The 11,705-nt window shown below is 40.0% G+C and overlaps 2 long non-coding RNA genes across 3 annotated transcripts in view; one reads left to right on the top strand and one right to left on the bottom strand.

Annotated features, from left to right (window-relative positions):
* LOC107751668 (uncharacterized) overlaps nt 1-377 on the top strand; it is a 770-nt gene extending 393 nt beyond the window's left edge. Inside the window, exon 3 of the long non-coding RNA XR_001641284.1 lies at nt 335-377. This is a non-coding gene — a long non-coding RNA (uncharacterized LOC107751668). The remainder of the gene's footprint in view (nt 1-334) is intronic.
* A 5,604-nt stretch (nt 378-5,981) lies between these two features.
* On the bottom strand, nt 5,982-6,709 carry LOC107751669 (uncharacterized). 2 transcript variants are annotated; one of them, XR_001641286.1, is made up of 3 exons: nt 6,629-6,709; nt 6,240-6,396; nt 5,982-6,126 (listed from the first exon to the last, which is right to left on the bottom strand). It is a non-coding gene; the product is annotated as an uncharacterized LOC107751669 (long non-coding RNA). The 2 variants fall into 2 exon arrangements; XR_001641285.1 differs by having other exon boundaries at nt 6,572-6,682.
* Nucleotides 6,710-11,705: the final 4,996 nt, after the last annotated feature.

The following is an 11,705-nucleotide window of genomic DNA, read 5'->3' on the forward strand; positions in this document are numbered from 1 at the left end:
ATCACTAGTGCTACTGATTGTTCCTAATACCAGATTGATTACCCTGTTTTAATAATAGCAGTCAGCTAATTTTAAATCCATTTACATGTTATGCCCCCTTTTGTTCCACTTTGATTTGATGTTCTTTCTGAACCTCAAAAGGAACCAGAGACACTTCTATTTTTGATTTGTTTATTTTCAACATGTGTTCTAATTTTATGACCCTGTTACACAGGTCATCTAGACAAATACTAGGGCACAACTCTAGTCCTGAGCACCAAATAATAAGCATAATCTGAATAGAAATGCTCTCCTTTCCTCTTCCTTTTCCCTCCTCTACTTCACTTCCTCAGAGATTGAGCCTGTTGTGAACCATTAGTAAGTTCTGAGTGATAATTTGAGAATAAGAACAGTCTTAAGTCATCAATCAGAACTCTACTTACACCCTTTTCAGCAAACATATGCTGACCCAAACCTATCTTAGCATTCTGTCATCCACAGCGAAGATAATAACAGAATACTTCACCAGCTAACCACACCTGGCAAAACCTAGCTGTACAACCTAGCTCCACATTCTGTTTGATCTTGTATTAGTCTCTAGCCCTTACTCTCAACACAAGCTTGACAAAATGTTGCAGATGCTGTCCAGACGGCAGACCAAAAGGACTGGCCAGGCATTGTGAGGAACACCCTTCTACCCAGGGCTGCCGACAACCTACTGCACCAGAGCCGAAGGTATATTGGTGCAGTGCCAGTTGTTGTCTTGTAGGCAAACATCAGTACCTTGAATTTGATGCGAGCACGATGAGGATCAGCGCTGTCCTGTGAAGACCTCCAAGGTAATATAACTCCACAAGTTTGGTTATTTCCACAAAGTATGAAACAATAGTCACAGACCATAAACAGCGAGCAACAAGAGGCACAATCGATCACTATATTCCAGATTTGAGCCCCCTAAACGTAGCCAGCCGGATCCTTTATCGGAAGTAGACAGACAAGTGTATGATGATGCAAGAAGACAAGTAGATGATGCCAATGACGTCAGGGGATTCCCTGGCGCATTGTGAAACTCTCGCAAGAGAAAACAGAATCAACCACACTTGACGGGGCAACAGAAACACAGGGGAAACAATTATAGCCGACCCAACTACACAATTAGCCTGAGAGGCCGCCTTATAAATATCCCCTTGATGTGGCCGCACCACAAGGTCTACTGATTTGAATTAAGGAGATTCCCCCATCTCCCCTACACTCACACATACTCTGGTCTTATGGCTTTTTTTCTTTTTATTGTTCTCTTTGGTTCTTTTCTTTATACTTCATTATTATTGTTATACATTTACAGTTGTATTTATGGTTCCTTGTTTTGGTTATAATTGCCTCTTTTTTAACTGTTGTTGACTTCTTTCAGCACTGTTGTTGTCATGATCTCTAGCTGGGGCCCGTTTCAGAAACGAAGTTAAGTGAAAACTCTGAGTATGTTAACCCTGAAATTAAATTAGGGAAACTCTGGGTTTCCATTTCAGAATGGGAGATTTGTCAAACCCAAGAAAGCAGAGTAAGTCAAGTCCGTTTCTGTAAGAGAGGAAACTAATACTCAGAGTAAGTTACCATGGTAAGTTACTCTGTGAACCTAACATGGTCAGGAGCAGGTTTTCTTCATTAAACCCAGTTGCTTTCGGTCTCCTCCCCCTTTTTAAAGTGTAAGCATTTACATTTACATTTAATCGTTTAGCAGACGCTTTTATCCAAAGTGACTTACAAATGAGGAGAACAATAGAAGCAATCAGACGAACGAGAGAGCAACAGTATACAAGTGCTGTGACAAGTCTCAGTTAGTTTAGCACAGTACACATAGCTAGGTTTTTTTTATAGAATAGAATAGAATAGAATAGAATAGGTAAATGCTAGTATTAGTTCGTCAGGTGCTGGCGAATGTTTTTGTTTTTTGATGTTTTTTGAAAATGGCCAAAGTCTCAGCTGTTCGAATTGAGATAGGGAGGTCATTCCATCGGCTGGGCACAGTCCAGAAAAAGGTCCCTGATAGTGATGGCACCATCTACTTTGGGTTGGCACCACAAGGCAGTGTTTACTTGCCGAACGCAAGCTTCTGTAGGGTGCATAAGTTTGACCTAGCGAGTTTAGGTATATTGGTGCAGTGCCAGTTGTTGTCTTGTAGGCAAACATCAGTACCTTGAATTTGATGTGAGCAGTTACTGGTAGCCAGTGTAAACTGAATGAAGAGAGGTGTAACGTGAGATTTTTTCAGCTCGTTAAAGACCACTCTCGCTGCTGCATTCTGGATCAGTTGCAGAGGCTTGATAGTACATGCGGGAAGGCACACCAAGAGAGCATTACAATAGTCGAGTCTGGAGAGAACAAGAGCTTGGACAAGGAGTTGTGCAGCTTGCTCTGATAGGAAGAGTCTAATCTTCCTAATGTTGTATAAAGCAAATCTGCAGGACTGGGCCGTTGTAGCAATATGGTCTGTAAAGCTTAACCTAAACTCGCTAGGTCAAACTTATGCACCCTACAGAAGCTTGCGTTCAGCAAGTAAACACTGCCTTGTGGTGTGTAGGAAACTTTTTCCTCGTCGAAGCAGAGACCAGGAGACGTTGGTACCATCCCAAAGAGGCACAAAATCACTATCAGGGACCTTTTTCTGGACTGTGCCCAGCCGATGGAATGACCTCCTTATCTCAATTTGAACAGCTGAGACTTTGGCCATTTTCAAAAAATATCTTCAAACACTTCTCCGGTGAGGACGAACCAAAAACTACACACACACACACACACACACACACACACACACACACACACACTCTGGACTTTCAAGGGCAATCCAATGCACACAAATACATACATATTATATTTTATATATTGTTTCACTGTGCTTTTGTACAATACACTTTCAGCTTGCATTTATTTCTTGGGTTATGTGGTATTTTCTTTGTGTCTGCCAGTAATAGAACACGCTCTTAGAAGGGTTAGAGAAGTACTTTATTTGTGTTGCCTGCCTCAGATAGGCAGAGTGTTACAACCTTTGAGCTTCTCCAAAGTTTGAGCCCAGAGTCTAATGGTGTCCTCTCTTGCACCGTGAATGCGTGCAGTGGACAATTCGAGATATACCACATCTATAAAAATGTGAGCTCAATATAGCTTATTTAGAAAATGTGGCGTTTTCCATCCCGTTACTACTAATTTCTTGGCAGCTGTCAAGCCAGCTAAAACACTCGTTTCTGAGTTTTAAGTTGGATATCAGAGAGATCATTTAAAGTAAAAACAGATGGGGACAAAGTGACCGAAACATATAATATAGTGGACAAATTTTCTTTAACCGGACTTCCGGTTATGGCGGCGCTAGAGTGAGACGCAGCGTTTAGAGCTCCTGAATAATTCTATCTAAATAACCCTCCCTAAAGATATTTATTACGACGAAAGTACTTTATCTAAAATAATAACTTCGAATATTCCGATAAATATGCCGAATCCAAAGAAAACAGACAATAAAAATGAAGTAACTCAGGAAACGAGACTGCCACTGTCCGACCCGCCGCCATGGTTCCATGCAGAAATGGAAAAAGGTTTTCTCAGAATTCAGGAGTTAATCGACGGACGCCTGAGTAAGTTCGCAGAATCCTTGGAGAAAATGGGTAACGAATTATAGTCAATAAATCTGAGAATGGTGGATGTAGAAACCAAGCAGTTGGAGACGGAAGAAGCGGTAACGGGCCTTCACAAAGATGTGGGGAATGTCAAATTGGCTGTTGACGACGAAATTAAACAGCTGAAAGATAAAATTGATGAACTTGAGAATCAATCTCGCCGTCAGAATTTACGTCTTGTTGGCTTCCCAGAGGGAGTGGAAGGCAGAAACGCCGTGGATTTTTTAAAGGAATGGCTGCCTAAGATTCTGGGACAGGAGGACGAGATCTACGAAATTGAAAGAGCTCATCGCACTTTGCAACGACGACCAGCGGAAAACGGCAAACCACGGGCCATTCTGATTCGTCTACTTCGATATGGAGACACACTTAAGATTCTCAATGTGGCCAGAGAAAGGGGCAAGCTCACCTATGGCAATTCTACTATCATGATATTTCGTGACATGTCATCGACCTTGTTTAGAAAGCGACAAGAATTCAGCGCACTCATGTGAAAATAATAAATATATTGATAAAAAAAAAAAATAAATTCTTTAACCATATTCCAAAAGTTAGCAAACCCAGGGCATTCCCAAATCATGTGATAAAAAGTACCCATTTCCCCTGTATTGCAGAGTGTACAATTAGGATCAAGTTTAAGCTTCATACTATACAGTTTACGTGGAGTCATATAAGTCCTATGAATACAATTAAAATCTTAATTTTGCTATTAAGATTCCTAGAAGCATGCATTACCATAACCCACACACGGTCCCAATCAAAACTAGGGGAAAGGTCCGGAATATCTGTCTGCCAGGAAGAGTCTATTGTCAGAGGAGGATACATTTTATCCAGAAAAAAAAAACATACAATTTAGAAACTAATCCTTTTGTTCCCTGGGTCTCACATAATACTTTCAGTAAAGGGTGGTCTTTAAGAGGAGCCGTCCAAGGGACCCCATAGGTCTTCATGGCTGCCCTCAACTGTAAGTAAAAAAAAGGTGGAACTCTGCAGGTTAAATTGAATAGAAAGTTCTTCAAAGGTGTAAAGGCCCTTGTCACCCATTATATCACCCAATGAGTGAATCCCTTTGTCGTACCACTTAATAGGGTGCTTACCAATGGCAAACCATAATTATTAAAGATAGGAGAGTAGGGATTCCAATTAGAGTGGATATCACAAACTTTTTCTGCTGCTCTCCAGACTGACAGAACATGTGATACTAAAGGACCGAAACAAAGTTTACACTTATTTAGAGGGATATTAGAAAATAAAACTTTATCCAACTTCAGAGGACCCAGTCAACAATTTGATCTCACAATGATGTCACCATGAGCTCACATGATACTCATGATGTGGTCACAATGTGTGGGTCACAGTGAGCTAAAAGTAGGCTTGTTTGAGATGAACAAAATCTGCGCAGAACCGATCACCGGTGATCACCGTGAGATGCATGCCGGTTAGAAAAGTGTCCGACTTGTTCTGATGTCATGCTGACGTGTGCCAAAAAACTCTCGCGATAGCGAGGCGGCTGCGTCGGATTGTGCAGTCGAGCACAGTTGCTCTCCACCGACTGCGCTGATCAAAAGCATGATGGGAAACGACTGACAGCTTAATGCTTATTGTTTCAGTCAACCGTGATTTTGCGTTCTCTTCTAAAATGTTATATTTTGTTTTGTTTATTTTTTTTTATCTGATTTCATGCGATTATATATTTAAATTATGCATGAGTATTTCCAAACACTATGACAGTGCAATCTCTGTGTGAGATATGCGATTGTTTTCACATTTCTATAAAAATCAAAAATATATGTTTGAATTAAAGTAAAAATGGATGATAAATACGCCTTTCATATGGAATTAAATAGCAAGCACTTTGAGTGTCTTGTTCATCATATTTATTTTCATATAAAGCAACAGAACTGAAATTATATCATGTTTATCAGCAGCACAGTACACGAGTGAGAATAACGTGATATCCGCCTTTGATCTCATAGGTATCTGTTCCACTTCGAGAGGTCAGAACTGTCCGTCTTGACTGCGCTTATTTCACTCCTCCCCTCACTGCAGCCGCCTACTCTCACCTACATTTCAGGTGAGGTGAGGCACATCTCAAACCTGCCAAGTGTAACCACACAGCACACTCACTGTGTGCTCAAACTGTGGTCACAATGTGAGGTCACTGCACACTCACAGTGTGCGCTCATACTGTGAACTCACCATATGAGACCACTGTGAAATCATTGTGTTGTGAGTTCACCATTATCTAAAACTGATCAGCCATATCTCAAACATTTACAAGTCCATTCTTTATTTCCATCAACAAAGACAAATCAAACAAAAAGTCAGTTTCCTTCTTTATTTTGTTTTCTTTTCAGCCTGGTGTTGGCATTGGACACAATTTCAACTTGGCGAATACATTCAGCTTCTGGTGTAGTTATTGTGACGACTTTTTGCTTCTTCACCTCTATTTCATTGTGCGTTTGAAAAGACCTGACACATCCTGAAACACAAAGAGCAATATGTTAATGCGATAAGTTACTAACAACTACTGCTCTTGACATTACATTTTCTACAGCAGTGTTCAGATGCACAAGCCAGAACTTACACACTTACTTTTCAAACATGTCAGGAGCCCAGGTGGCAACACCTTCCCATCTTTCCCAATCCGGTTGTACAGACAGAGAACATTGTCTGTCACAATGCTTTTTAGACTCTGTCTCACTATCTCACCTATATTGGAGCTACCGTGGGTATGGATGAGATAGTTTACCTGAGAAAAACATACAGAATATTGTTATAATTAAAAGATGCCAGGCTTCAACATTTTATTTACATGGTATCTGCTGCACACTAAATAAATTATCAATTAAACTGTAGCTTTTTTGTAAAAAAAAAAAAAAAAAGCATTTATGTAGTAGTACTAACATAAAGCTCTCGATACGTACTAACATAAAGCTTCAAACGTTTCAAAACTGGAGCATTGTTGTTGTTTAAAAAAGTACCTCACGGGCATTTTCATCTGCCCGCTTTGTGAGAACAGCCTTAATTTTTGTTCCCCATTCCTAACAGGTCAAAAGAACTTCTGTATTAGTAAAACAATATATGAAACAAATAATACTTTCACAAAACGTGTTTGTTTGTTTGTTTGAGAGGAGAATCTTAGCCACTCCCACTGATTAACCAGCTGTCTTTGATGATTGCCAACTAATTGTTTAAGAAGTGTTGTTTGAACAATTGATGTGTATCCTAAAGAAGGCTGTGTAGCCTAAATTACACTTACATAGATCTACACTTAACATTTTAATCATGTAGTGTTGCATGATAAACATCATAATCTGATGTTTGGGTAAAATAATTTGTTTGTTATGTTAATAAGAGAATGAATGTCAGTCACTTTTAAGAGTTTTGGTAAATGGGAAGTGATGTTGACGCTTTTAACATAGAACAGCTACAGTTCCGCAGATAGAAGTTTTTGTTGTTGTTGTGAATAAAGAGAAAAGGTAAGTTCAAAAACGAGTCGTCTTTTCAGACAGAACACTCGGTGAATTAAATGCTTTTTATCTTTACTACGAGTGCCTTGGAGTATTTCATCTTTTCAGTATGATTGATATTTACCTCCAGTTATCCAAAGAGCACTGATGATTACGGGATTAGACCAGTGCAGCATTCTTGGCTCCTGTTGTTTTACAATGCTTGTTTAGTTTTTGAAATATGATCACAAGTTAGTACTGTTGTACTGATCTGACATAAGAGGCCTAACAATTCACAAATGCTGATATGCAAACAAGCTGCAGCTAGCCATCTGGTGTGATTACTGAAGCCAGGTAAAATGGCTGGTGCACATGTAGCATGTGCCAGCAGTACTCTGCTAACACAGGGCCAGACCACATTGCATATTTGAATTATAATATCATCTGAAAGTATGTAAATAGCCCACTCAATATTTCTGCAGTGTAACAATTCCTTGCACAACTACTTCTTCTTTAGATGTTTTATAGCGATTGGCATACCAGCTTAAATGGTGTATTTACCGCCACCAACTGGACAGGAGTGTGAAGCGTTGACTGGGAATTAGCTTAAAAAATAAAAAAACCTCCTAAACTATATTCTGTTGAACAATCCTGTTTCCCTTAGATACCACATTAAAAGATTATAAACCCTTGACTCATTTTGTGCTTTTCGAAATATACTTATTACTTCCTTGCACAACTGCACAGTAGGGCTGTGCAAAAAATCGAATGCGATTTTCATGCGCATCTTGTCAGTAAAGCCGCTCCTGTGATTAGTAGTAAATCTCCAGCATGTGCTTTCAGATGGAGTGGCATTTACTACACAGAGCTGTAGTTCACTGACAAGCCGATTTCATTGCCGATTTTGAATGCGATTTTGTGTAGCTTGTCAGTGAACTACGGCTCTGTGTAGTAAATGGCGCTCCATCTGAAAGCACCCTGACTTTGTGCGTGGTACGCAGTAGATTGATTATGCTTAATGTGCAGCTGTTTTAGAACCTGCTGAAAAAGATGAGAAGTCAGGTTTGAACCTTGGTCACTTTGGATGGTTTTTGGAATTCCAAAGACAGATATAAATTGAGTTAACGCTCTCACAATAGAACGCGATGTAATACTACATAATGGATATGCTGCCGGAAAACGCGTGTTCAAACATATCACGGTAAACAAATAATTGCTTCCAGACTTCGAACGAGGAAGTGGCCCGACACAATCAACAATGAGATGTTCAAAAGGTTCGCCAACAGCTTGAATTGGTTTCAGAGGTGCAGGTTTTAACACTTGATTCGGCTTACTGGTTAGCTGGCAGGTCTTACATTTTTTTATATAAATAGAGATGTTTCGTTTTAGACACGGCCAAAAAAAATATCGCAGCAAGCGATCATAAGTCTTACGCACGCCCTGATGACCTGATTGATCATGTGCAATTTCGATCACTGTATGTCGAAACTTAACAGGAACCACCACCAGGAAGACAGGATCCCCAACCAAGTCACCTTTGTGAGGAATCCATTTTCTCAGTAGCACTCCATCACTGACAAAATATCCACGAGCAAGGTTACCAATTTCTGCAGGAGTGACAGCCCACTGGAAAAGCTCATCCAAAGAGTTATCAGTTCGCTGCTCTTTTCCAAGTTCCTCTGCCAAAACAGGAAAAGACAACGCAGACAAATCAGGAACAAACAAATCAGTGCAAGCTTTATTACATGGGGTTTCCTTTTGATCAGTCAATTCCTCCTTTCCCTGCTTCATTGCACGAGTCACTACACATGTGGCATCTTGACTTCGTTCCGTTTCATTTTTATTATTAGCAGTAACTATAGGGAACACTGAACTGTCAGCCCATACACGCTCACCTACTAGTCCGTTTCCTAAAATAATATGAACTCCTTCAATTGGCAAGGCTGGTCGTACTCCCACTGCAACCTCACCTTGAATCAATTCAGACTGAAGTCTTACCTTATGAAGAGGCACAGACAGAACATTCAGTCTTATTCTCCTAATTAACACATTCTCACCAGTATGGGATAGCGAGGGAAACGGCAGAACAGATTGCAAGATGAATGAATCCATTGATCCAGTATCCCGTAATATTTTAACAGGGACTTCTTTCTCCTCTCCTAAAGATGCATAACCTTCTGTAATGAAAGAGGAGTAAGAAGACAAAAATTCAACATCAGGTTTTTGATCTTCAAACATTTCAATCCCTTCAGACAGAACTGGTGCCACCGAAGCAGCAGGCTTAATGTGCTACAGTTAGATTGGATTTATTCTTAAGGACTGGACAATCCAATTTCCTTTCTCCCGGCAGTAATTGCATATTTTACTCGGGTCAAATTTTCCCGTGAAAACACGGTCATTTTTAGATGGAGACTTTACAGAGGTAGCAGACTGAACATCATGAACATGCACATCAATAAAAACAGATTTGTGCGTCAGTACAAAGTCATCGGCTAACGTCGCCGCTTCCTCAAGAGTTTCAACATTGTGCTCATTGATATATATGGCGACACGACTCGGAACTGTGTTTTTAAATTGTTCTAGAACCATCAAATGACTTAAATCTTCAAATGTCTTAATGTCTAGTGCTGTACACCAACGATTAAAGTTTCTCCTCAAATCTCTGACAAATTCTAAATGAGTTTGTACCTCTTCTTTTTTCTGCAAACGAAAACGCTGTCTATATGCTTCTGGTACGCATTCATATGCCTTTAAAATTACAGATTTAACTTTATCATAATCTCTACAGTCATCGACCGACATTGAAGAGAAAACTACTTGTGCTTTCCCGGTTAAAACACATTGTAGCAAAGCAACACAATTACTGTTTGACCAGTCCCTCATTTCTGCCATGCGTTCAAACAAGATAAAGTATCAGGGTCTTCCTCATTGAACTTTGGAACAAGTTTTAAATTTGAAGTAAGCGAAAAAGACATGCCTTGTTCCTCACCAGAATTAGATAACCTTATGAAGGAGGGTAGGCTAAGTTTGAAGGCTTCTACTTCAAGTCTTGCTTTTTCCAACTCCAGCTTACCTTCTTCAGAACGCTGTTTTAGTTTCTGATGCTCCATCTGCAAAAGTAGAAGCTCTTTTTGCTGTTCAAAAGACAAACTCGTTTGCAATTTAGATGCACCTACAGATTCATCCATATCGGACTTTAAAAAGCCTTTATCAATCAGCTCAGTTTTCAAAATTAATTTAAAGGGGTCATATGATGCGATTTCAAGTTTTCCTTTCTCTTTGGAGTGTTACAAGCTGATTGTGCATAAATAAGATCCCTGAAGTTGCAAAGACTAAAGTCTCAAAACCAAAGAGATATTCTTTATCAAAGTTAAGACTCTGCCACGCCCCCCTAAAACGGCTCGTTCTAACACACCCCACATATCTACCTCACTATGTGAAAATATTTGCATAATGCCGCCCAAATGTGCACGCAAAGAAAGAAGGCGTGGCAGTTAGTGTTGAAGCAGCCATGTCAAGGAGACGCTGTGTGTTTCTAGGCGAAAGCAAAAGCACTATATTTGGCCTTCCGAAAGTAGATGCATTAAGATTACTTACAACAGAACAGCAATGCATTTTATGGACAACCGTTTCGTGAACCTAGGAGAGGAGGTAATTCTGACTTTGCTATGACAATCTGGCGCTTCTGAATCAGCTACTGTTTTGTTATTAGTTTAAGTATTTGCTATTGACTGTTCAAATGCGGAGTTTTGCGCATCGTGCGTGCGTGTGAGAGAGAGAGAGCGAGAGAGAGAGAGAAGGGGTCACATCACAGTGGAGTCAGCTGTCTTAACCGTGGCTTGTGTACTGCAAACACATACCAGCTTCATCACTGTGTCTGTCACGCGACTCTGTTCCCCTTTCGGGCTCTGTCTTTACATTTATTTTGAAAGATGAAGCTCGCGATTATGGTAAGGGGCGTTACATTTCCGACGAGTGCTTGCGGTGTTCGGCCAATCACAATGCACTGGGTCAGCTGGCCAATCAGAGCAGACTGCGCTTGTCAGAAGGAGGGACTTTGTAGAAAACGAAGCGTTTGAGAGAGGCGGGGCATAGAGGACCTACAATAATGTACAGTATTTGAAAAATAATGTGTTTTTTGAACATTAAAGCATGTCAACATATTTGAAAAATAATATGTTTTATGAACATTAAAGCATGTCAACATATTCTGTTACACCAAATACACAAAATAATGATCTTTAAAAAAGCATCATATGACCCCTTTAACGCTTTCTCTGCCGAGTCTTTTATCCTTAATCACTATTTTATAATATTCAGCGATTTTTAACAATTGTTCTTTAGAACATCCTTCTAAAAATTCATGCGAAGGTGAACTAATAAACAAATCAATATCGGCCATGAAAATTCACCAGAAAACAATTTAACTTACACAGTGCAATCAAATAACGAGAGTTTCCCCTCTATCTGCCTACCCAATATTCTACCTACCTCAACCATAGTCTTCATGCGATTACTTGTGGGGGGTATTTACGCACTGTAGCCCGCTGGGTGAAAACGCAACCGGTAAAACCAGCGACGCCTTCAACACCACGGATGTGCCCCCGAG

This window comes from Sinocyclocheilus rhinocerous, unplaced genomic scaffold (genome assembly GCF_001515625.1).
Source record: "Sinocyclocheilus rhinocerous isolate Xijiao unplaced genomic scaffold, SAMN03320098_v1.1 scaffold501, whole genome shotgun sequence".
In the NCBI taxonomy this organism is placed as follows: Eukaryota; Metazoa; Chordata; class Actinopteri; order Cypriniformes; family Cyprinidae; genus Sinocyclocheilus; species Sinocyclocheilus rhinocerous.